This window comes from Sus scrofa, chromosome 3 (assembly GCF_054392235.1).
Source record: "Sus scrofa isolate SSC_HxYL_T2T_F1_AM1 chromosome 3, Sscrofa_HxYL_maternal_Yorkshire_Landrace_v2.0, whole genome shotgun sequence".
Classification (NCBI taxonomy): domain Eukaryota; kingdom Metazoa; phylum Chordata; class Mammalia; order Artiodactyla; family Suidae; genus Sus; species Sus scrofa.
In genome coordinates, this window is record NC_139385.1 from 53,128,575 (window position 1) to 53,152,545 (window position 23,971).

A 23,971-nucleotide genomic window follows, 5' to 3' on the forward strand; every position below is an offset into this window, starting at 1 on the left:
TCTGTGAGAGAAAAAATTTTTAAGTTTAGCTTCATTAAATGAAAAACTTCTACTCTGCAAAGGCCTGCAAACAAATGAAAAGTAAGGAGGAAAACTTTGCCAAACATATATCTGATAAAGGGCTGTTACCCAGAATGTACCAAGAACTCTTAAAACTTATCAATAAGAAACTAACCAACCATATTAAAAAATGGGCCAAAAACCTTTTTTTGTGGGCCAGGGAAGGGGGGACACAGAGCCACGGCCTCCTCCTTGCCTCTGACCTTGGTTTCTTTTCTTTTCTTTTTTTTTAAATCTTGGCGTTTTAAGGCCATACCTGCAGCATATGGAGGTTCCCAGGATAGGGATCAGCTTGGAGCTACAGCTGCCGTCCAACGCCACAGTCACAGCAACGCTAGATCCAAGCCACATCAGCGACCCACACCACAGCTCACAGCAACACTGGATCCTTAGTTCACTGAGCGAGGTCGGAGATCAAACTTGCAACTTCATGGTTCCTAGTCGGATTCGTTTCCACTTCGCCGCAACGGGAACTCCATGACCTTGGTTTCTTAAACAGAGGAAATTACATGGGGTTGGGGTAGGGGAGGAAGTGGGCTAAAGACCTAACAAACATCTCATTACAGATGGCAGATAAACATAGGAACAGATGACCCCCACCATATTTCATCAGGGAAATGTATATCAAAACCAGGAGACATCACTAGACCCCTATCAGAAGGGTGAAAGTTCAGGACACTGACAATACCAAATGCTGACAAGGATGAAGAACAACAAGAATTTTCATTCACTGCTGATGGGAATGCAAAATGGTGCAGCCACTTTGGAAGACAATATGGCAACATCTTAGAGAACCAAACACATTTTGAGCACGTGATGCAGCAATCATGCTCCTTGGTATTGACCCAAATAAGTTAAAACTTATGTCAGCACAGAAACCTGCACACAGACCTCGACAGCAGCTGTATTCATAATTGTTAAAACCTGGATGCAAACAAGATGTCTTTCAGTAATTGAACAGATAAACTGTAGTATATCCAGATGATGAAATATTATCCAGGGCTAGAAAGAAATGATACTGAGGAACATTTAAATGTGTGTTACCAAGTGAAAGATGCCAGTTTGAAAAGACGGCAAACTATATGATGATTCCAACTGTATGACATTCTGGAAACAGCAAAACTATAGAGACAGTTAAAAGATCAGTGGTTGGCAGATGTTAGGGGGGCGGGAATGATGAATAGGTGGTACGCAGAGGATTTTTAGAGCAGTGAAACTATTCTGTGAGATACCGTAATGATGGATACCTGTCAGCATACATTTGTCCAAACCCATAGGATGTGCAGCACCGAGAGAGAACCATAATGTAATCTCTGGACTTCAGTTAATAGTAATATATCGATATTGGTGCACCAGATATAACATAGTACCACACCAATGCAAGATGTTCATAATGGGGAAAATAATAGGGAAAATTGTGTGTGTGTATGAGGGGGGATAAGGGAACTTGTATTTTCTGCTCAATCTTTGTATAAGCGGAAAACTTCTTTAAAAATAGTTTATTACTTAAAATATAAAACAGTGTAACAACTACATTAAAGAAGTTTGCAGAAATGAAAAAAAAATGCCCATAATCCAAGTGAATATAACTGTATTATTTTCACGTATTACCTCCAAGTTGTTATTTCCTTACATATATATCTTTTATACATACAGCTGCCTTCATTGCCTGTCATAGCTTTTAAAATCTTTGTAATTGTTTCTAAAGTGTGCCTTAACGCTATTTATTGGCTTGCAAGGAGAGGCTGTGGTTTGGGGTTTATTCTTTGTACTTCCTCTTCTGGTCCTCTTGGAGGGGTTTTCCAGAAAGTCCTGCCCAACTCTGGAGGGGAGGCTGCAGGCTGGGCAGAGTATCCCTGGCTATGGAGAGGCAGCCCCATCTGGATCTCCTGAGCATCTGCTTCCGGGGGCTTCTGTGCCAAGTGGTCTTCATGCTCTCACGCATGTGTTGGGAGGGCCTGGGCAGGGGTCCCCCTGATACCCCACCTCCCTGAGGACCAGGGCTGGCTCAATGCCCTTGAGCTCGGCATTTTTCCTGGTGTTCAGCAGTAGGGTCTCTCTGGGTGCTCCAGAAATGAAAGGTGATATGTCACGAGCCCTGCCCAGGCACACAGGTAGAGGAGCTTGTGGCGTGGAGAGGGTGCCGGGGAGGTGTGGTGCCCCTGAGTCCTGGCATTTGTGCATGGCTGTCCTGGCTTGGCTCTGGGGGGGCCTCCTTGGCAGGGTACTTCAGGCCTGGCTGTCAGCGGCTGGGGGCAGGATTGAGGGCAGGAGGGCAGGAAGAAGTGGGGGCATGGTGAGGACTTTCTTGGAGGCCTAGACCCACGTGTGAGTTCATCAGGTCCTCAGTACCACCTGGAGAAGTTTGGGGATTCTGTTTTCATAGATGAGGAGACTCAGGGAAGGTGGCTTACATCCAAGCACTGAGAGACAGCAGCTGATAGCATACCTCAGGCCTCTCCCGTGGATTCCATGTGTGTTCAGAGGGTTGCTGTGGAAAGGGAGTTGTTACTAGATGGGCTTGGGGAGTGCTGGGTCAGGCATGCGTTGCTGTTGTGGGACTTTTCAGAGCCTTTAAAACACTCCCTGTATTGTGACGCTCTTGATGGAGTGTAGGAGGCCTGGCACCTCTTCCTCATTTTATTTTATTTGCAAACATCTCATGGGACCAGGATGGCTCCTGGGGAGTGTCCTGTTGGCTGACTGTTGTTGGAGGTATACATGTTCCCATGGCATGCTTCGGTTCCATTGCAAATACCATGGGGGTTCCCGTCTCACTTGTCTGTGGTGTTGCTGGCAGCACTTGGATCTAGATATGGCCTTGCCCTAGAGATTCCCTACCTGTCTCAGACCAGAAGCTTCCCTGGAAAGATCTGTCCTCCTTCTGATGTCCACTTTTCCCCCCAGGCCTCCTGCTTTCCTGGTTCTCTGTGTGCCTGCTCAGAAGTGGATGAGGTGGGAAGATTCTCAGCTGCAAGCCAAGTGTGGCTAAGCAGTGCAGACCTTTGATCATCTCCAGAATCTGAAGCCTGGGGATGGCCAGTCGGGGGCCATAGTGACTCAGCAGTGTCAGAAGGGACAAAGGTGCTGTCCCTCTTTCTCTTCTACTTTCCTCAGCCATGTTGAATGTATCCCCAGGCTCATTGCCTCGTGGTGGCAGAAAGGCTGCCATAGCTCCAGGCATCATGACCATAGGTAAAATGTCCATATTTTAATCCATAGAGCAAATGGTTTATCGGTAAGCCCCTTTGGTTTTTCTGGTTAGAATGAGATTGTGTGGCCTCACTTAGCTGCAAGGGCTTCTGGGAAAGGCCAGGCACAGTCCGTTTTGTTGGTAGAGGAGGGTGGCAGGCAGTGGGTGCAGGGATCGGAAGTAGGCAATGACATTTGCCAGTATATGTCTTGGTGACCTTATTCTCCCAAGGTCTTTTTGTTGCCCATTACCTCATCCTTCTAAGGTCTGATTGGTTTGATGAGGCCCTCCTCTGCCTGGGCCTGTCTGCCAAACAGAAAAACTTGCATATCTCACTGTTTCTGGGTATGTCCAGGGGCCAACATTCCACTCCTTTCACCTCTCACCTCCAGACATCTGTAGCTGGGATCCTGTGACCCGGCCCCATCCTCTCCTCTTCCTAATTTTTGTTTTGTTTTGTTTTGTTTTGTTTTGTTTTTAGGGCTGCACCCCTGGCATAAGGAAGTTGCCAGGCTAGGGTTTGAATCGGAGCTACAGCTGCCGGCTTACACCACAGCCACAGCAACACTGGATCCAAGCCACATCTGTGACCTATGTCACAGCTCACGGCAACACCAGATCCTTGACCCACTGAGTGGGGCCAGGGATCGAACCCAGATCCTCATTGGATGCTAGTGAGGTTCTTTTCCACTGAGCCACAATGGGAACTCTCTCCTCTTCCTTCTTTCTTTGAGCTTTCTCCTCTTTGCCACCAATCCAGTTTTCACCTCCCCACAGACTTTTTATTTTGAAAAACTTGGACAGGCGAGTTGGAGTTACCAGTTGTTAACGTTTTGCCACATTTGCTTTATCTCTATGCCTCTGCATCTGTTTCATTCTGGCCCATTTGCACTTTGTCCAGCACATGTCTCCTATAGGAGTGAGGATGTTTTCCCACAAAACCACAGCTCAGTGTCACACTCATATCTAACTTGGATGCTGTCAGCCATGTGTCTGATGTGGACTCTGCCTCCCAATTGTGTTCCTAATAATTTTCCAGTTTGGATCCAAGATCTAGTCAAGAGTTGTACAGTACATCTGCTTGTCATGTCACTTTTAACCTAGAACAGTCCCACCACCTTTTAAAGATCATTATTTTTGAATCTTTTGCGGCACTGCCTTTTCCTTCTACAGAGACCGCGTTCTGGGTTGTCAAATGTTGTTGCACGACTACACTCGGGTTGAGTTTCTGGCACAGGCGCCCCATCGGTGGTGCTGATGTAGATCACAGACACAGGGCAGGCTGGCTTCCTGCGGGTGATGCTGACTGTGGTCTCTAGGCCAAGTAGTCCACTGCCAGGTGATAAAGAAGGGACTCTGCAAGGGGGTCACCCCACAGTCTTTGCGACAGTTGATTCTGCTGGAGTCATTCAGGCTCTCTGGAAAGACAAATCTGATCACATTGTTCCCTCTCCCAATGGGCAGTCATTGGCAGAGCCAGGACCTGAACCAGGCCACTTAGGGGCCCTGCAGGAGGCTGGACTGCAGGCATGGATTGTTCCAGGGCTCAGGGCCGCCTGGCCGCCTTCCTTCTGCACCTGAGAGGGAATGACCCTGCCTGTTTTAAGTTGCATTGTTGATCCTGCCAGGACTTGCACTCCTTCAGGGGAGCCCCAGCCATCCCAAGTGCTTCTGAGCCCCAGAGTCAGGAGAAGGAGGCCCTGTAGTGGGACTTGCTGTCAGGAGGACCCGAACCACCAGAGGGCCATTCAGCCCTGGGCTGAAGTGGCATGGAGGGGAGAGCCAAGTCCCCCCTTCATGCTAGCACAGGACCCCCTCTGGTGAGTGGGGGTTGTAAGAATGGAGGGGGTGGCGGGCGATGGAGGGGGAGGCCACTGCAGAGATTTGGGGGCTGGGGTGGGGGGGGTGCGTTTCCAGCTACGGAAGTTCCTAGGAAGGAGTTCCTCTCATGGCTCACTGGTTAGGAACCATGAAGTTGTGGGTTTGATCCCTGGCCTTGCTCAGTGGGTTAAGAATCTGGCATTGCCGTGAGGTGTAGGTCGCAGACGTGACTCGGATCTGGCATTGCTGTGGCTCTGGCATAGGCCGATGGCTAACAGCTCCAATTAGACCCCTAGCCTGGGAACCTCCACATGCTGAGGGTGCAGCACTAGAAAAGACAGAGAGACAAAAAGAAGTTCCTAGGAAGGTGACGGACGTGACAGATGGTGAAAACTGAAGAAGAAAAAACTCCCCAAATCTCCTTCCTCTGACAGAGCAGTTTCCACTTTGGTACGTGCCCTTCTTGTCTCTTTTTTATGTTCTTGGGTGTTTTGCAAAGTCATAATTGTAGCATTTGCGCTAACGTGTGCAGTGAATCACAACATGGCCTGCAGCTCCCACCTCCTCCAGCTTTGGCGAGAACCCCCTGCAGGGCTGAGCGGGTCCCCAGCCTCCCCTTTCCCCCAGGGGGAGGGGTGAGTTCAGGGTGGGCTCACCCCAGCCCTGCCCACAGCCAGGCCCAGGGTTTTACCCGCCCCTGTCATCTCCCGGGTGGGGCCAGATATGTCAGGGTCCCCTCCCCCTGCACCCTGTGGATGCAGAGTCTCAGCCTGGGTGCTGCTGGCGTCCCTGGGGCTCCCCAGGAGGAAGGTGACTGCTGTGGTGTGTCCTCAAGCCAGGAAGTCATCTTGCTGCGTTGGCCGGCAGCAATCCACTGACACCTGCCCCAACAGGTTCTGAGGCATTTCTTCTCTTTAATTAAAAGTTTCAAGCAGGAGAGTGAGTTTGACTTTTTTGGAAGAAGCATTGCAAACTTGAAGGGTGGAGGAGAGAGGATGGGAAGCAGGGCAGCAGTGCCGTCACCAGGCATCTTCCTGGGTGTTGAGGGGGGTATCCACGTGTGCTTGGATTTTGGAAACACTCCATCATCCCTAAGTGTTTTTGCACAGTAGCAGTAATTGACTTTAGGGGACTGTAGGGTCACTGGTTACCAGCAGTACGAGGGTTCCCTGCCACTGTTGAAAGCCCTCCTCCCATCCTTCCAGGTTGTTGGGCCCGTTGGGCCCTGGGGACATGGGCAGCGCCCAGCCCTGGCTGTGCACCGGACCCGTGGCATATGCATATGACCTGCTTTAGCATTCACTTGGGATGGTTGGCCCCCTTCTCTGTCTCCTCCTCCCCCGCCTCCCCCCACAAAATGTAGGGGTTGGCTTGGTCACCCGGACTGTTGGGCTCCTAGGAGGACAAAAGCTGTCCTCAGTGGTGATCCTCTGTCCTTCGGCAAGCTTCTGGACATTTCCTTAAGGACATCTGATCTGGGTGGTTCTGAGTGAGGACTCCGGTGGAGGGCATGGGCCTGGACTATGGGCCTTGTGTGGGTGCTGAGTCGTCCTGAACCTGGAGCACCTCTCCCTGTGTGGGGAGGAGGCTGTCAGGTGGGGAAGAGCCACTGTGCAGATAGCATAGGGGCTGTGTTGTGCGGAGAGGGCGGTTGGCTCCTAGCATCTTGGGCAGTTGGGTGTTCTGGTTTTACTGTGGGGTGATGGAGAGCACTGAGGCTTTGCCGTTAGCTCAGGTGTGGTGCTGTGAGGGATTTGGAGTCACACAGAGGGGGCTGGTTCCTGGCGGGTGGTGGAAGGTGCCAGGCAGGGATGTTCCCAGTCATCTGTGGCCCTGACTGTGAATGGGATCCCTGGCCTTTAGATGCCGGGGGACCCACTCCCCACCTGTCCTGAATCCCGGGGTTTGGGGCCCGGCCTCACAGGGGCTTGCCTGCCCCCTCCCATCTTGCTTAGTTGCCTTGCAAGTTTGAGGTTAACATCTCCTGGAGAACACCCCTGGGTACCTGCGGGACTAGTGTGGGGTTTGGGGCCCCCAGGTGGTCTGCCCAGTCTAGGGTCCAGGTGCTGTGGCTACAGACTTGGCTTCACCCAAGGGGACGTATGCACAGATGACTGTGTTTGTGAGGAGAAGGTTAAAAAGTAGACTGGAAAGTGAATCAACTCAGGGATACTTCAGAGGAGGAGGGCGGGATGTTTAGGGAAAATGGCAAAACACAGGAAAAGCTACCAGCTAGAAATAAAATGAAGCAAAAGGAGATGAAAATAAACAGTGGAAGAGTTTTGAAAAAGAAAGGGTTATAGATGATATTCTATGAAAGTAAAGGAAAACACTGAAGGATAGAGGGGTGTTGCTTTATTATCAAGGAGATGAAACTGCTTGAGCCCACATGGCAGGTCAGTGTGCTATGAACAGCCCCAGCAGAGGCAGACGCCCCGTGATCCCCTGCCTCGGGTGCCATTGACCCCGCTGCCTATGGATCGCCTGCCCTCTAGAGTCTCTTGCATGGCGATAGCACGGTCCGTGTTCAGCCCTTTGTGCCTGCCACTGTGCATGGCACTGTGCCCTTTGGGACTTAGCCCTGGCTGCACCCATCAGCAGTTGGTCCCTGTTTCACTGTGTAGGTGGTCTCGGTCTGTCAGTTCCTGGACAGACACTTGAGTGGTTTCCAGTCCTGAGTTGGAGAGAGGGGGCTGAGGTGGACGTGGGGTCCAGGGCTGCTCTTTCCCTGGTCCTTGGCAGTGCTGGGCCCCCGCTTGCCGGGGCTGGAGGGGTGCCCTCTCACACCCTTGCTCTAGGCTCCCCTGGAGGCCGAGTGCGAAGGATCCTTCAGCCTGTTTCCGTGGACTTCTTGCAGTAGGGAGTGGAGGGTTGGAGGCAGCCTGCCCTGGGCTCCATGTCCGGACAACAAGGACCCAGCCCACAGTGGGCACGCTTGCTCCAGCCAGGGAGTGCCGTGGACGCCCTGCAGGAAGCCGCACCCCTCTGGCCACTCTGCCTCCTCACCTGCACCTCCGCGTGTCCTAGGAAGCTCGGTGTTTGTCTCCCGGCTGGCCTGCCTGAGATGTCCGTCAGCCTCTGTAAATATTTGATGACAGCGATGATAAAAAACAAAGGCCTGCTCTGTTCCTGGAAGGGAGCAAGATGGTGACTCTGGAACGTTCTGGCCCTGTTGGCTGCTTCCTGGAGTGGTTTATGGATGCATTTTGGAGTCAGGCCCTTTGTGTCCTTGGTCTGGCAAGGCAGAACAGAGGCAATATAGCCAGCTTTCCACCTGGAGCCAGGCTGGGCCTCTGTGAGTGCTGCTGGCCAGGCCAGGGGTTACAGTGGGGGCTTGCCCTTCAGATGTGACTCAGGATAAACCCCTGGCCCATAGGTCATAAGGAGGAGCTCAGAGGAGCCACGGGACTAGGGTTTGGCACAGGCGCTGGGCCATATGACAGAGGAAGTCAGTAGCTGATCAGCACTGTTGGGCCCTGCTGGGCTTAGCTGGACTGACACAGGTGTGCCTGCCCACCACAGGCCCCGCCCACCCCACAGCCCTGCCCCTGAGGTCCTTTCCTCTTGGCCTCCATGTGGCAGCAGTGGAGTCTGACTCTTGCTTCCCCACCTCTGGCTGTTGTTTATGCAGGTTGCATGTCACCTCATTAGGAGTTCCTGTTGTAGTGCAGTGAGTTAAGGACCTAGCCTAGTCTCCATGAAGATGCAGGTTTGATCCTGGCCTTGATGCTTAGTGTGTAAGGATCTGGCGTTTCCACAAGCTGCGGCATAGATTGCAGATGCAGCTCTGACTCGGCCCCTAGCCTGGGAACTTTCATATGCTGCAAGCGTGGCCCTAAAAAGAAAGAAAAAAAAAAGAAAAGAAAAAGAAAAAAAGAAAAGGAAAAAGACATCCATCAGGCCTTGGTGGCCTTTGTGTGCATGTTTGTCTGTCATCTTGGGTTTGGGTGCCAGGGAGGAGGCCTGCCCACCCTGAGGGCACTTTTGTGGGGATGATACGCCCTCTGGGCAGCCTTGCAGAGGGGGAGCAGGCTCCCAGCGTTCTGGCAGCAAGGCTGGGGCCCTGTCAGGCAGCGAAGGGTCGCTCCTTGTGTGAGACAGGAACTGCCAGTGGGCCCTTCTCCTGGAGAGGAGTGGCTGTTTCAGGCGGGTTTTCCATGGCTGATGGCCTTTCAAGAAAGAGTTTCTGCTGTGTTTTCTCTTTGAAGGAAGGCAAATACTGTGGGTGGGCCAGGGGTAGGTGGAGTGTGGTGGAGGTTGAATTAGGAGGGATTCAAATGACCTGGTCTCTGAGTATAATTATTAATGATCATGATAACAGCAGCGGCCTGAAAGCTCACTGAGGGCCCCCCTGTGCTACCGCATGTGCTTCTGTTTCTTGTTGAATCCTGGCTGTTGCCCAGGAGGTTGGCTTATCCCTGGGGTTCTGGGGACTCAGGCCCATGAAGGCTGTGCTTGCTGGATATGGCCTGCCCTGTCCTGGGCTGCCTTTGCCTGGGTTCCTGTCGGCCCCTCAGAGCATCCACAGCCATGGAACACCCGCCTGGAACACCCGCCCTCCCTAGGAGCTGAGGGGTCCACTGGCAGTTCCTGTCTCGCCCAAGGAGCGAGCCTTTGCTGACCAGAGCCCCTACCACCCAGGCCAGAGAGCACCCTTCCTGGAAGGGGGCAAGTCCGTGTGACCCGGTTCCAGGGCACTGTCAGGAGCCTTGAGCATGCTTTGCTAAACTCTGCCTGCAACATGAAGCTGGAGTGTGGACACTGGGCCTGGTGGGCAGGGTGTGGGGTATGGCCCAGAAGCAGGTGTGGCGGCCAGGAGGGGCTGCAGACAGTGTGGACAGATGGGCCTGTGTGGGCAGTGGTAGCCAGGATGCAGATGAACGGTGGCCACGTGGGGCTTCCTTCATTTAGAGAGGAAAATAGAGAAGAAAAAGGCACATTTAAAAAGATGGCATTGCTGCCTCAATGTCCAGCATGAAGCTGGGTGCCGGCCAGCCCCAGGGAGGGTGGGAAGGTTGTGTGCGGTAGGAGACTGCCAGGTCCAGCTCCAGAGTCAGACGGGCAGGGAGGGTGTGGGAAGCTGGATGATGGCAGCACCACAGCCTCACACTCTGGTCTCTGAATATGACACCTCTGTGGTTGGAGTGACTTCGCAGACATGGTTGGTTTTTTTGGTTGGGCTTTTTGGGCCACACCTGCAGCATATGGAAGTTCCCAGGCGAGGGGCTGAATCAGAGCTGCAGCTGCCGGCCTACACCACAGCAACGCCAGATCCAAGCCACGTCTGCGACCTTCACCACAGCTCACTGCAACACCAGATCTTTAATCCGCTTAGCGATGCCAGGGATCAGACCCACATCCTCTTGGATACTAGTCGGGTATCTAACCCTCCGAGCCACAATGGGAACTCCGACATGGTTTGAGGACCCTGAGATGGGAGATGATTTTGGATTATCCAGGTGGGACCAAGGTTGTCACCTGGGTCCTTATTTGAGGGGCAAGAGGGTCCCAGTGTGACAGGATGACAGAAGACAAAGAATAGGGCCATGAGCTGAGGAACAAGGTGGCCTCTTGAGGCTGGGCTGGGGGAGGGGGATGTCCCCATGGGGCTCCAGAAGGAAGCAGGCTGCGTGTGACACCGTGACTCCACCAGTGAGGCTGCCTTCTTGCTTCTGGCCCCCAGAACTTTGAGAGAATAAACGTGGGCTGTTTGGGCTGCAGTGTGGCAGCTTGTTACAGCAGTGACAGGAAGCCACTCGCCTCATGGAGGACAGAGCACAGCTCAGGGCTGGGTCCAGGAGAGACCACCTGTGGGAGGAATGTCTGGGGGCTTATGGGCAAGGCTCACTTAGAGCTTAGTGGAGCCCCACAGCCCCTTAGGATCGTGCTCCCCAGGAGTGGATGGCAGGACTGGCTGGCTTGGGGGCAGCCGGGTCTGGGGTGAGTGCCAGAGAGGAGGGCTTCCGGTCAAGGAGTGCCTGGCCTGGCCAGTGGGTGTGGGGGGCTGATGCAGGCTCTTGGGGTGATATGTAAACAGGGTTCAGGGAGAAGGGCCTGGCAGCTGATTGTGAGGGGTAGGAACAGCAGAGGCAGAGGAGGGCTGTGGCCCCTTCCTGGGGACCTATCCATACAGGCAGCCTCCAGGCTCACATGACTGGGGCAGCAGAAGGAAATGAAGCCTCTTATTGCAACCTGTGCTGCATGGCCTGTGGCTCCAGGGGGGTGGCTTCTTGAGAGGTAGGGAGGCCTCTGGGGAGAGTTATGAACAGAGACCTGGGCACAGTGGGGCAGAACCTCTGGGCAGGAGTGAGCAGGCAGCTAGCTGATGGGCCTTAGAGGTCCTATCCTGAAAGCTCCTGCCTGGAGCCTAGCTCTGGGGCTGGTGGCTCATGTGCCTGCATCTGCCCCTCGTGGAGCTGCATGTGACCTGGGGCCAGAGGGCTGAGTGGACCATACCTGCCAGGTGGGATCCCCCAGGACTGGGGTTTCCATGGCAGGTGTCCTATAGCCATTCTCTCAGGCACCCTCCAGGAGGGCTGTCCTCTGATGGCCACCAGCTGAGAGTAAATTCAGCCCTCAGGAGGTAACAGTTTTAGGTGAGAGGAGCCAGTGCATAGTAGGAATCCAGGCTGTCTGGGGGAGTTCATTGGGTTTTGCTCAAATTAGAAATGCATTCACACTTGTGGGAGAGCCTTCCATTTTGGCACCAATATTACTGCTTAGTGACCCCCCCCCCCACCAAAGTCTGTATTTGTAGATCAGCTTTACCAGCGATGGGGGTCATGAGGGCCAGAATTAGCAGAATTAGCCAGGTGCTTCCTTTGAGGTTACCGGCCCATCTCTCCTGCCCTCTGCTAGTGTCTCTCTGTTCTTACCCCATCTCTGTCCCCCCTCCCCCACCGCTGTCCCCCGTCCTTCGTGTCTGTCCTCTCCTCTCCTCTCTGCTGCATCTCTGTCCCCTCATCTCTCAACTCTGTACTCCCCTCCCCAACTTGTTCCCCCCTCCCCCATCTCGGTCCCCACCCCCTGCTGGCAGGAGCCCTGTATCCATAGCAACAGTTGCTGCTGTGGAAGCTGGCGCCTGCCTCCTCATCCCATGGGGAGGTATTTTTGGCACTGCAGAGAGATTTTATTTTATTTTATCTTTAGTTTTGACTTTTACTCTTTGAGTGAGCACTATGCAGACAGAGCTGGGGACAGTGTTCAAGGAAGCCTTTGCACTGGGGGCACTGGGCCTAAGAGCCACCTTGAGATTGTGTAGATGCGGGCCCTTCCCTGGGGGGTTCTGAAGCCTCGGTCAGAGATGCTGGTTCCTTTGAGCAACTACCAGTTGGTTCCTTTAACCAACCTTTGGGCATAGGTTATGGGTTCTACAGATTGTATTGGGGGCTTTAGACAGTAGTTCTGGACTGTAGAAGAAACCCAAGGGTGAGCCTGGACACGTGGTGTGGGGGGGTCTGGCTGAAGCCCCTTTGCCTCAGGCCTGAGCCAGAGGTCATAGTAACTGTTCATTGGGTGCACCCAGGCTGGTTGATTTTGGGCACCAACCCCGGTCCTGTATGGAGTATCTGCCTGCAAGTTCCCATGATGCTGCCCAGCGCCCATCTTAGAGACGAAGAGACTGATACCAGTAGGGTGGTCTTTGGCACCTTTGCTCTGCGTCTCCTTCTAAGACGTCTTCCTGTCCCCCCAAGGCCCATGGATGGCATGATGTCTGGGGTCAGCTTCTTCCCCTAATGTGTGGGACCCCCCTCTTTTCTTTGGGGGTTGGGACTTTCCTCCTCCCTCACCATGGTCTTGGCAGCTGTGAACACAGGTGACCCCAACATGTGGCATCTGCCCTGACACAGCTTCACGCATTGCCAGGGGTGTTAATGGGATGCTCAGGAGACCCCAGGGGCATGGGATCTGCCCTGTCTGGCCCAGGTATGCCCATCCTGCCATTTGGCGGGGGGCTGTGGATTTCCAAGTGTTCCCCCCCGCCCGTTTTTTTGCTCTTTTAGGGCCAAACCTGTGGCATATGGAAATTCCCAGGCTAGGGGTCAAGCGGGATCTATAGCTGCTGGCCACAGCCACAACCACAGCCACGCAGGATCCCAGCCACGTCTGTGACCTACACCACAGCTCATGGCAATGCTGGATCCTTAATCCATTGAGCAAGGCCAGGGATCGAACCCGTGTCCTTGTGGATACTAGTTGGGTTGTTACTGCTGAGCCACAATGGGAACTCCCCCAGGTGTCCTTAATTGGGACATCAGGGAGGCTGGTGGCCATGTGGCTGATGTGGTAGATGGGTCTTCCTGTGAGCCAGTGCTGGGGTTGACGGATGCCACACCTGCCCTCAAGGAATAGTCACTAAAGATGGTCCACAGGGCATCTGCTGCCATTGCAGGGTGTTGTGGCCCCTTAGGGAGCAAGACCAGCCCCCTCTCCTGGGTTTTCTTGGGGATTAGGCTGTGGAGGTGGCTGGGTGTGCAGCACCGCAGGGTGAGTAAGGGCTGCTCCCTGACCCTCCATCTCTTCATCTGCTAAGTGGAGAGGATGACAGCTTGCAGGGGCCCATGGAGTTGCCCGTGATGCCTGTGCTTGGTCAGGTCTCCCTGGCAGAGGCATGCCCTAAGCATCCCAACCATAGGCAAGACCACTGGTGCTGACTGAGGGCCAGAATACCCCAGTATTGTTATTTCTGACTTGTCATTATGGACATTCCAAACAGGCCAGAAAGAGACTAACAAACCTTATCCCACTCCAAATTACTATTATTATTATTTTAAATTTTATGGCTGCACCTGCTGCATATTGAAGTTCCCAGGCTAGGGATTGAGTCTGAGCCATGGCTGTGACCTGTGCCACCACTGTGGGAACACAGTGCACTGGGCTGGGGATTGAACCCATACCCGCGCAGCAACCTGAACTGCTACAGCTGGATTCTTAACTCACTGTGCCATGGTAGCAACTCCCCATCCTGAATTATTATCAAGAGTCTTCTGTACTTTATCTTTTTAAGCCCTCGGTTTTGGATAAACTCCCAAGTTCAGTCCTAGGGGTTGAAACCTGCCTAGATCTGGGGCGGTGGTGGTGGTGGGGGGAACCTCCGTGGCCATTCCCCACAGGCAGGACCCGCCAGGACCCCCCCAGCTCCTGCAGAGGGTCGTGTCATTCGTTACACAGCATATGGAGCCCAGGGCACACTTGGGGAAATTAGACCAGTCCCTCCTCTTTGTCCCCTGGAGGAGATGGAGCCCAGCAGGAAGAAGCATTCAGAGTTTGTGGGTTTTATAGAATCAGGAATTCTGTCTCCAGTGAGTGTGTTTGGTACGAACCCGAAGCCATTTATAGAACAGCTGCCAAAGGGAGCCCTTGAAATAAACGCCATGGTAACCTCACTCTGGGGAGGAAAATAGCCTCGCAGTAAGCCTTGCTGCCGCCCAGACCTCGGCCGGGGGATGCAGCCGGCCAGTGCTTTTTGTTTTTAGTTTTGTGAAGTTCACCAGATTGCAGAGAATGAGGGAAACAGAGGGCTGGAAGAAAAAAGTCCCTTTGCCCTCCTCCCCGGAACCCAGCCCCCATTCTCCTTGTCTGTTTGACTCTCGCTGTGTGAATTTTATTAAACCCCGGCCTGGTGCTTTTTACCCATGCCTGTCTCACCGCTTTCCTTGGTCTTTGGGGTTTGGAACAGCTCTGTGGACCTCGTGATCTGCGTCACCACCGCCAGGCTTGACCTGGGATGTCCGGTTAGTTCTCGCAATTATAAATAACTGTCCAGTGAAGAATTCCAGACCCACATACAGGCATCGTGGTCTTGGCTGACTACCCCATTGGGGAGCATGGGGGTGAGAGTCCCCGGTGGATGCTGCAGGACTCGCCATGGGCTGCCCGGGTCTCAGGCCCTGCTGGATGGCATGTTGCTGCTGAAAACAGTTTTTGTTAACATTATCTGCTACTCTTTTCTGTTGGATTCTTATGTTGGGAAGTGTTTCAAAAACAGTAGAGGAAATACCATTTTATAGGGGAGAAACACCCAACTCCTATCACTGGTCCATGTGTAGCCCTTGCTCCTGCCCATGTTTCGTCTGGTCCTACCTGTGTCCTTCTGCATGTGTGCCTTCACACGTGTGCAGTGGAGCTGAGTTCAGATTCAGGGTTTGGGGGGGCGTTGCTGAGGAGGAGCAGCTCAGAGGAGACAATTGTGCCTGGCAGAGGGCACGAAAGCTACGTTGCAGGGAGCTGGGCATCAGGCCTCAGGCAGGTAGCTGCCTTGTGGCAATCCGGTGAGGGTGGTATGAGCTTTGGGTGTCACCACTGCCCAGTGGCTTCTTCTGGGTCGTGGGTCGGGGGGCTGGCCGGCACATCTGGTTGGCAAAGAGTTATGCAATGATGGTGACTCCAGCAGAGGAGGCCATGAGTGTATGTCGGCTGTGTCCTGTGCTTTACACTGGCCGAGTATCTGCACCTGTCTTGGGCATTTCCTGTGTGACTAGACCACACAAGGAGGTCCCCAAGTGACAATGGCAAGGAAGCTGATGGGGCTGACTTTTGTGGGTCGCATGATGCCCGAGACCTGGCCCTGATCTGGGAGTTGTGGGTGCCCTGTGGCACGGTAAGGGAGGAGCCGTGGCACTTGTGGCCTGAGGAGTGAAGGGTGCTAAGAGTCGCTGAAGAGCACTGTTACTTTCTCAATTGTCTGAGCTCTGGTGGGAAGGGGGGTTGTGCAGTGAGGATGACCGAGTCGGGTGGAGTCAGCCCTGCCTGATCCATTTGCCCCGTGGCCAGGTGGCTGACCTGCTGACAGCACCAGGCACCATCTCTCATGGACAGACATCCCCACCTCTCCCTGCCATTTCCCCACCCTCTGATGCTCCAACCTGTGGAATTGGGGAGAACCACCAGGTGTGGGGGAGGTGGGGCTTTTTGTATTCTTGGGGCTAGAGACTGTAGTGAGTGCAGCTGGGATGGGTGTGGGGGAAGCCAGGTGCCTCATGATCCTGGGGCCTGTGCTGATGGCTCTGGTGCTGCCACAGTGTGGGTGCTGACTGGGGCAAGCTGGCTGGCAAGGAGTATGAGCAGAACTTGGCTGTCTGCAGAGCAACCCTGGGGAGGGTGAGCTGGAGGATGAGCTTTGGGAAGTCACCCTGCTCTCTGCGTTCGCATGGGTTCTGGGTTCTTTCAAGCCTCCCCCCGCAGAGCGATGCATGCACCCCAGTCTGACAGATCTGCGCATCTTCTGCAGCTATGCCTCACCCCTGTAAACCATGTTCCTAGGAGCCCACACACATCTGGAGGCAGTGGAAGCCAGGTGGGCTGGGCATTCTGACCTGCTGCTTGTGGGCGCGTTGAGCTTCTCTGAGCCTCAGCTTCCTCGTCTGTAAAATGGGGGCAGCACCGACTGGCTCATAGGGCTGAGCACCAAGGGCAGGGGTCTTGTCTTTAGGTCACCTTAGTGAGACCAGTGGGTGGCTGTCCAGCAGGTTGTGGCTGTTGGTAATGTGTGCCCCAGGGAGAGATAAATGCAGGTGTGGAGGAGGTGGAGGTATTCCTTCACCCATCAGGGTGTAAGTGACAAGGAGAGAGAGTCCCTGACACCGGCTCTCCTGACGCTGAGCTTGCAGGGTGTCAGACCTCAGAGTTTGGCTTTTGGGTCTCAGGAGCTGTTCCTCCCTGTTGGAGATGAGACGTAACAGGTGGAGGCAGAGATGCCCCTGTGGGGTGCCAGACTTGGTATCTGTAGGTCTCAGTTGTGAAATGGGGAGGTGTCTTTACCATCACCCAGGGAGCAACTCTTCCTAAAGAAATGAGTACTACTGAGCACTGGTTCTGCATTGGATGTGGGATTCTGTTCAGTCTTAGGAAGATTATACCATCTTCCCGTAGGAGACTGAGGCCACAGAGATGGTTGTGCTTTTGCAGACATGCTCTGGGAAGACCTGGGCTGTGGGCTGGACCACTGAGGAGGGCAGGATGGAGGGTGATAGAGAGCAGGGTAATTGGGGTGGTGTGCTTATTTCACCCGTCATTTCATTTAACATCCTCTCACTGTGTATTTGTAATTTCAGGTCATTATTTCATTGCATACTTTTGTATCCACGTAGCAGGAATTTTAACAATTGAAGTGTGGTTTCAGGTGTGTCTGCCTTGTAATTGGATGAACCAATCTTAGAGCTATGGGCCTTGGGCAGTTTAGAGTTTGCACTTAGAAAGTCTGTTATGCATTTTATAAGTTTTTTAGGAGTCCAACTAGAAATTGCACCATGTATCCTTAATTATTAAAGCCTGATATGAACTAGAACTTCTACCACATCCTAAGTAGGGCAGGGGTCTTGAAACATCAACCTTCATCTACCCACCCCTGCCTGCCTTTTGTGATACCATGTCTAAGATTTTCCTGTATGTTTAATTTTCAGGAGTTTTATTTTGCTACAGTGTGCCCTAGTGTCATTTTCCTTGTATTTAAACTGCTTAGGGTTTATAGTATTTATTAAATCTATGTCTGGATGTCTTATTTCAGTTTTGGAAAACTTTGGGCTGTTATTTTATACATATTTTTGTTACATTCTTTTTTTGTCTTTTTAGGGCTGCACCTGCAGCATGTGGAAGTTCCCAGGCTAGGGGTCGAATTGGAGCTGTAAACTTCTGGCCTGCACCACAGCCATAGCAACATGGGATCCAAGCCACATCCTACACCTACACCACAGCTCACAGCAGTGCTGCTTCCTTAACCCACTGAGCAAGGCCAGGGATCGAACCGGTGTCCTCATGGATACTGGTGAGGTTCTTACCACTGAGCCACAACAGGAACTCCTGTTCCATTCTTTATGCCCTTTTGTTCCAGAACCCCATTTATGCATAAGTTGGACTTTTTCCACTGTGGTCTATTTTTTTAATCCTCTTTCCTGTATTGTTCATCTGTTTGTCTCTTTCAGTCTGTATATTTTGTATTGACCTGTTTTCCAGTTTGCTGTGTCCATCTTTAGCTGTGTCTAATCTGCTGTTAAACCCATATACTGACGTCCCAATTTCATTTCTTAGTTTTAGCTTCCATTTGATTCTTATTCCATAGATTTTAGTTCTTGTGAAATTATCCATCTCATTATTTTCTTGACCATACTAATCAGGATTTTAATGTCTCTGTCTAATAACTACAATATTTGGGTCCTCTGGGATTTCATTGCCATTGTCTTTTTTTTTTTTCTCTTGATTTTTTTATCATTTGATCTTGTCTTCTAGTCTGCCTGGCCATTTCTGATTTATGTGTTTAAAATTTATGGAGATATATGAGGGGGTTGTGGGTGATTTTGTCTCTTCTCTAGCGAAGATTTACTTTTGCTCCCAGAAGGCAGTTAGAATAAGAAGAGATCATGTTAATCCAGTCAGGAACTGAGCTGATTCAAAGCTGAGCCTCAGCCTTTGTGAGGGCTGCTGTGTTCTGTTTTATCAATTTTCCTAGTGTTTAGCCCTTCTCAGGGAACTAGACTGAAGCTTGGGTGTTTGCTGAGGCCTTTCTTCCTCAGCAGGTCCTGTCGAACTGCTGATGCTCCAAGGTAGAGCAGCACTGTCCTACCAAAGTATATTGTGAGCTTCATATATAATAAATACTTAGTTTAGGAGTTCCCGTCATGGCGCTGTGGTTAACGAATCCGACTAGGAACCATGAGGTTGCAGGTTGGATCCCTGGCCTTGCTCAGTGGGTTAAGGATCCGGTGTTGCCGTGAGCTGTGGTGTAGGTCGCAGACGTGGCTCGGATCCCGCGTTGCTGTGGCTCTGGCGTAGGCTGGCAGCTACAGCTCCGATTAGACCCCTAGCCTGGGAACCTCCATATGCTGTGGGAGCAGCCCAAGAAATGGCAAAAAGACAAAAAAATAAAATAAAATAAATAAATACTTAGTTTAGTAGCCACATTAAAAGGGTTAAAAGGACAGGTAGAATTAATTTTAATAGTATATTTTCCTTAACTTGATACATCAAAAATATGTATGTACAGTTGACCTTTGACTGTGTGGGTTTGAACTGCACACGTCCACTTAACACATGGAATTTTTCCAATACATACCACAGTACTACACGATCCTTGGTGGGTTGAATCTGTGGATGTAGAGCCATGGACATGGAGGGCTGTATGGATTTTCAACTACATGAAGGGTCAGCACCCCAACCCCTGTGTGGTTCAAAGTGTCAGCTATAATTAATACAAGATTATTAATGAGACTTTAAAAATTGCTTTTAAGGGAGTTCCTGTTTTGGTGCAGCGGGAACAAATCCAACTAGGAACCATGAGGTTGCGGGTTCAATCCCTGGCCTCTCTCAGTGGGTTAAGAATCTGGTGTTGCCATGAGCTGTGGTGTAGGTCGCAGATGTGGCTCAGATCCTGTGTTGCTGTGGCTGTGGCTCTGGCGTAGGCTGGTGGCTACAGCTCCAATTAGACCCCTAGCCTGGGAACCAACATATGCTGCGGGAGCGGCCCTAGAAAAGGCAAAAAGACAAAAGAAAAAAGAAAAAAAAATGCTATGTCTTAGAAATATAGTGCATATCTTACACATCGATTACACCTCATTTTGGACTAGCCCTGTGTGAAGTGCTTTTAGCCGCATGTGGCTCCTGGCTATTGTCTCAGGTCACATGACTCTAGGGGAGAATTTCTGAATGGGGGCGGGGGGCTCCCTTCTCTCCAAAGGAGTCAGACCCAGAGTTTAGTGTTCACTTCACACGTGTGTGCCTTCTGTGCCTGCTGTCCTGTCCTGATTGTTGCCTCCGGGCTCTTGTTGCCAACATGGGGAGGAACCAAAGAGTCAGTTCACAGGATTGGGGCAAATGGGTGTCACTGAGCCTTCCCTCAACCTAGACTTCCCTGAGCCTCCGTGGGCCTCTGCGGCCTTGACTGCATGCACTGTCCATCTGTCAGTGCCTCCCCCAACCTTGCATCCTGGTGCAGCAGCTGGTCCAGAAGGATAGCCCCAGCATCCTGTCTTGCACCCTGGTGCAGTGTCTGGCCCAGGGGGACAGCCCCTGTCCTGGACGCTGGTGCAATGCCTGGCCCAGAGGGACACTCCCCTGCCCTATTCCTTGGCGTTGTGCCTGGCCCAGAGGGTCGTTCCCTGCCCTGGATGCTGGCACAGTGCCTGGCCCCGAGGGACACCATGGCTGTGCAGGCCTGAGAGCATGTTCACTTAGCACCAGACCCCATCCTGGGGCCATCAGTCTGCAGCCTGGCTCGTTGGATTACTTGGGCTACCCAGGGCCCCTGCACAGGAGAGGGGTGAGTCCTGGCCACTTTTCTCTGGGGTAGGGCTTAGAGGACTTGGCCAGATGGCACCTTCTGCAGTAGGAGGCATAGGGGTCTCCCTCCTCTCTGCCCCTGAGCAGCCAGAGCTGCAGGTCTGGGCATCCACGGGGTTGGAGGTGTGCGTAGGAGGGTCTGCTTTCTGGAGGGGTGTTCATAGCATTCAGTGGATTGTTACCAGGACCCTGCACCCCTCTGCTACTCAAAGTGACCCTGTACAGGAAGCAGGGCCAAGGAGGCAGCCCCAGAGGAGTGACCGGTCGATAGCCTGGCCCTGTTGTTGGGCAGTGTTGGCTGTCCTGTCCCTGTCCTCCCCACAGGCACTGTCCTTGGTGGAGGTGTCCGTCTCAGCCGACCCGTGTCCATGTTGTACCCACATCTATCTTTAGGTGTCCCTGTGGGGAAGTGGCCTGGGGTTGGGCCAGCCCTTCCTAGAAACCAGACATGTGGTATGGTCAAATGTGAGGAGTGGCTGCTGCCCAGCTTCTGCCTGCTGGGCCTCAGGGCCACCTCAGGTGAGTGCTCCTGGTTGCAGACAGTGGTGGAGCCAAAGCTAGAGCAGGGGTAGCCGGTGGGATCTCTCTTGCTTGCTCCCATGCTCAGCAGCCTCCTGTTTCCATTTCACACTGTGATGACCCCCTGCCCTGGCCCAGGGTCCCACGGTTAGAGCAGACATTCCCTGGAGAAAGGCAGAGGCCCTCCTTACCATCCCCTGGCCGCTATTGTCCCACAGGGCTCGCCACCCAGCCTCCTGGCTGCCCTTGCCCCACTGCCCTCTGGGCACCGTTCCCTGTCTCCCTCTTCTGCCTGCTTCCAGAAGAGAACAGAGCTGAGTATGGTACCACCCCAGGACCGCCACCCTCTCCTGTTAAATGGAGGGGAATGAGGTGCAGCAGGGCTGTGACAGTGGGGTCAAGACCCCATGGCTAGGCCAGGAGGGGGTGGCTGGAGCGTGGAGGGCTGCCTACCGCAGGCTTGCCTGCTTAAGGCAGCCCGAGAGTGACTGTGTCAGGGGGAAGCCCATCTCAGCCATGGCTGTCTGTCGCTCCCCGGGGCCATCTGCATGGCTGGCTCAGGTGTGTCCGTGGCCTGTGTGAGACCTGAGGTCCCATGAAAGATTTTGTGGGGTGGGCACGGCAGGAGGGCTTGGGCCTGCCCAGCGAGCTCCTGTCCTTGGGGACACTGGTGGACCCTGGCTGTATCCCTAGTCAGGTGCTGCCCCCCCACCTGTCTGCAGTCTCAGGGGACCCCACCTGTCTGCACTCTCAGGGGATAGCCTGTCCCTGTCCTCCGTCCTCTTCATCTCTTTGGATCCCTTCCTCCTCCTGTCCTACCAAGTGAGGACAGCTCCCACTGGCTTCTCACCATGGCCTCTGTTGGGGAGGGTGGGCGGGCCTGGGGTGGGTGGGGTCCTGTAGCCTGCCCATGACCCAGAGCCTGGGTGGGGCATGAGGCAGAGACCTCCACCCTAGTGGTGCCCAGCATAAAGGGCCTGTCCCAAAACTGACCCACTGTGCTCATGCCAGGGGTAGGGTCTTTCTAAAGGGTAGGCAGGGGCCACCCACAGCCACCCTGGACCTCACTTCTGACCTCACCCATGAGACCTTAGTGAGGGTCTGGGCATGGGACTGCCACAGACGGGGTGGCACACCCTGCTGTGTCTGTAGAACCAGAAGGGGTCCTGATGGGCCTGCCGGTTGGTGTGAAAGAACTGCTCCGGACCGGGACTCTTAACTCCCTCACCCCATCTGCTGGCTGATGCGAACCTGAGGTGAACAGAATGAGGCTGGTTCTGCCTCAGTCTAATGACAATGAAAGTTAACCTGTGGAGGACATGTGAAGCGAGAAGGAAAAGGCTCCACTCAGCTCAGTAAGAGATGTGTGTTGGGTCGTGCTTTTTATCCGTGTGATCAACTCTGCACTATGACTTTGTAATACCAACTCAGTGTGGAAGAACATTTGGCCCTCAAAGCTGCATGACCATAGGAAATAAAAGGCCCTAAATTCCAACGCTTGTCACTTTATGACAGAAGAGTGTGGTCAGAGGATCACTAAAGATGTTCAGGAAAAGCTATATTGTTAGGTCCGTGGAGTGTAAATAAGAAGCTGGACTGCATTAGAGATGCTTTTACTTACTTTTTTAATATTACAGCTGAGGGGATTACAAAATTCCATGGGAACTGATTCATAGAGCATTAAATAATGACAGTATTTACAATATGCTGGAGATGACATCCTTTACAACTGCTTGAACTTAGGACATGGTTTGATCCCAGCTTACATGTGGTTAAGGGCACCTAGTTTTTGTTTGTTTGTTTGTTTTTGTCTTTTTAGGGCCGCACCCTCTGCATATGGAGGTTCCCAGGCTAGGGGTCAAATTGGAGCTGTAGCCGCTGGCCTACGCCACAGCCACAGCAGCGCCAGATCCGAGCCCTGTCTGTGACCTACACTACAGTTCACGGCAACACCGGATCCTTAACCCATTGAGCAAGGCCAGGGATCGAACCTGCAACCTCATGGTTCCTAGTCAGAATCGTTTCCACTGCGCCAGAACTCCCAAGGGCACCTAGTTTTACACAATCCTGTAGGTGGCAGATGGGTGTGAGGCCAGGTAGGGCCGGCTGCTGGTGGCTCTGCCTTTCTTGGGGAAGGGCAGTGGCCCAGGTGGCCTTAAAAGTGCAAAGTCCCCTTAAAGACACTAGTTTTGAGTCATTTGTGCACATGAACCTCCCCCCTTAAAGAAGACAGTTTTGGAGTTCCCATTGTGGCACCGTGGAAACGAACCTGACTAGTTAGTACCCATGAGGACGCGGGTTTGATCCCTGGCCTTGATCAGCGAGTTAAGGATCCTGTGTTGGTGTGGCTGTGGTGCAGGCTGGTGGCTACAGTTCCAATTTGACCTCCATATGCCTCAGGTGTGGCCCTAAAAAAAGACAGTTTTATTAATGAAAGCAGTAAGGGGCTGGAAGGTGGTATTGATGTTTCCTCCTCAGGGAACTATGAGCTTATTGGCACCATGACAGAGAAGGGGTGAGTGTTGTAGGGTCTGCCCTTCCCTGACCTGTCTGTCCTGAGACTTTACTCTCAGCTCATCCCTGCTGGGATCATCCCTTTCCTGCAACTCCTCAGACCCTTCACACTGGGTCTGCACTTCCTCATGTGCAGGATCCCATCCTATGTGGCAGCGGTGGGAAGACTTTTCATTTTAATAATGATACCTTTATTTTATTTTTGCAGAAGCAAAGGGAAACTTTATTCTTTGATTAAAAAAAAAAGGAGAGCTGTGAAGTTTTGCTCTAGAGTACAGGCTCTCTGATGCCTTTATTTTAAACATGAATTAGAAAAAGTGTACCCCCAACCTGTGATTTCACATATTTTATTGCGTAGAAGAGGCCGAGGAGAGCACCTGCGTTGAAAAGAAGTGCATTTATTTTTAAAACCGCAGTAAATATTAGAGGGAACAGGTCACAGCCCAAAGTGTGAGATCTGGCCCTCTGTCCAGAGCTTTCCTTTGCTGCACTAGTGGGAGTTCAGCTCCTGAGAGAGATCAGGATGGCCCCATGGAGCCCCCTGCCTCCTGTGCCCGTAGCCTCTGGCTCCTGTGCTGATGTGAACTGCAGCCA

General features: G+C 52.7%; 1 protein-coding gene across 48 annotated transcripts in view; it reads left to right on the forward strand.

Moving 5' to 3' along the window:
• Positions 1-23,971, forward strand: part of WNK2 (WNK lysine deficient protein kinase 2) — a 126,252-nt gene that overhangs the window by 9,014 nt on the left and 93,267 nt on the right. The window lies entirely within an intron of this gene.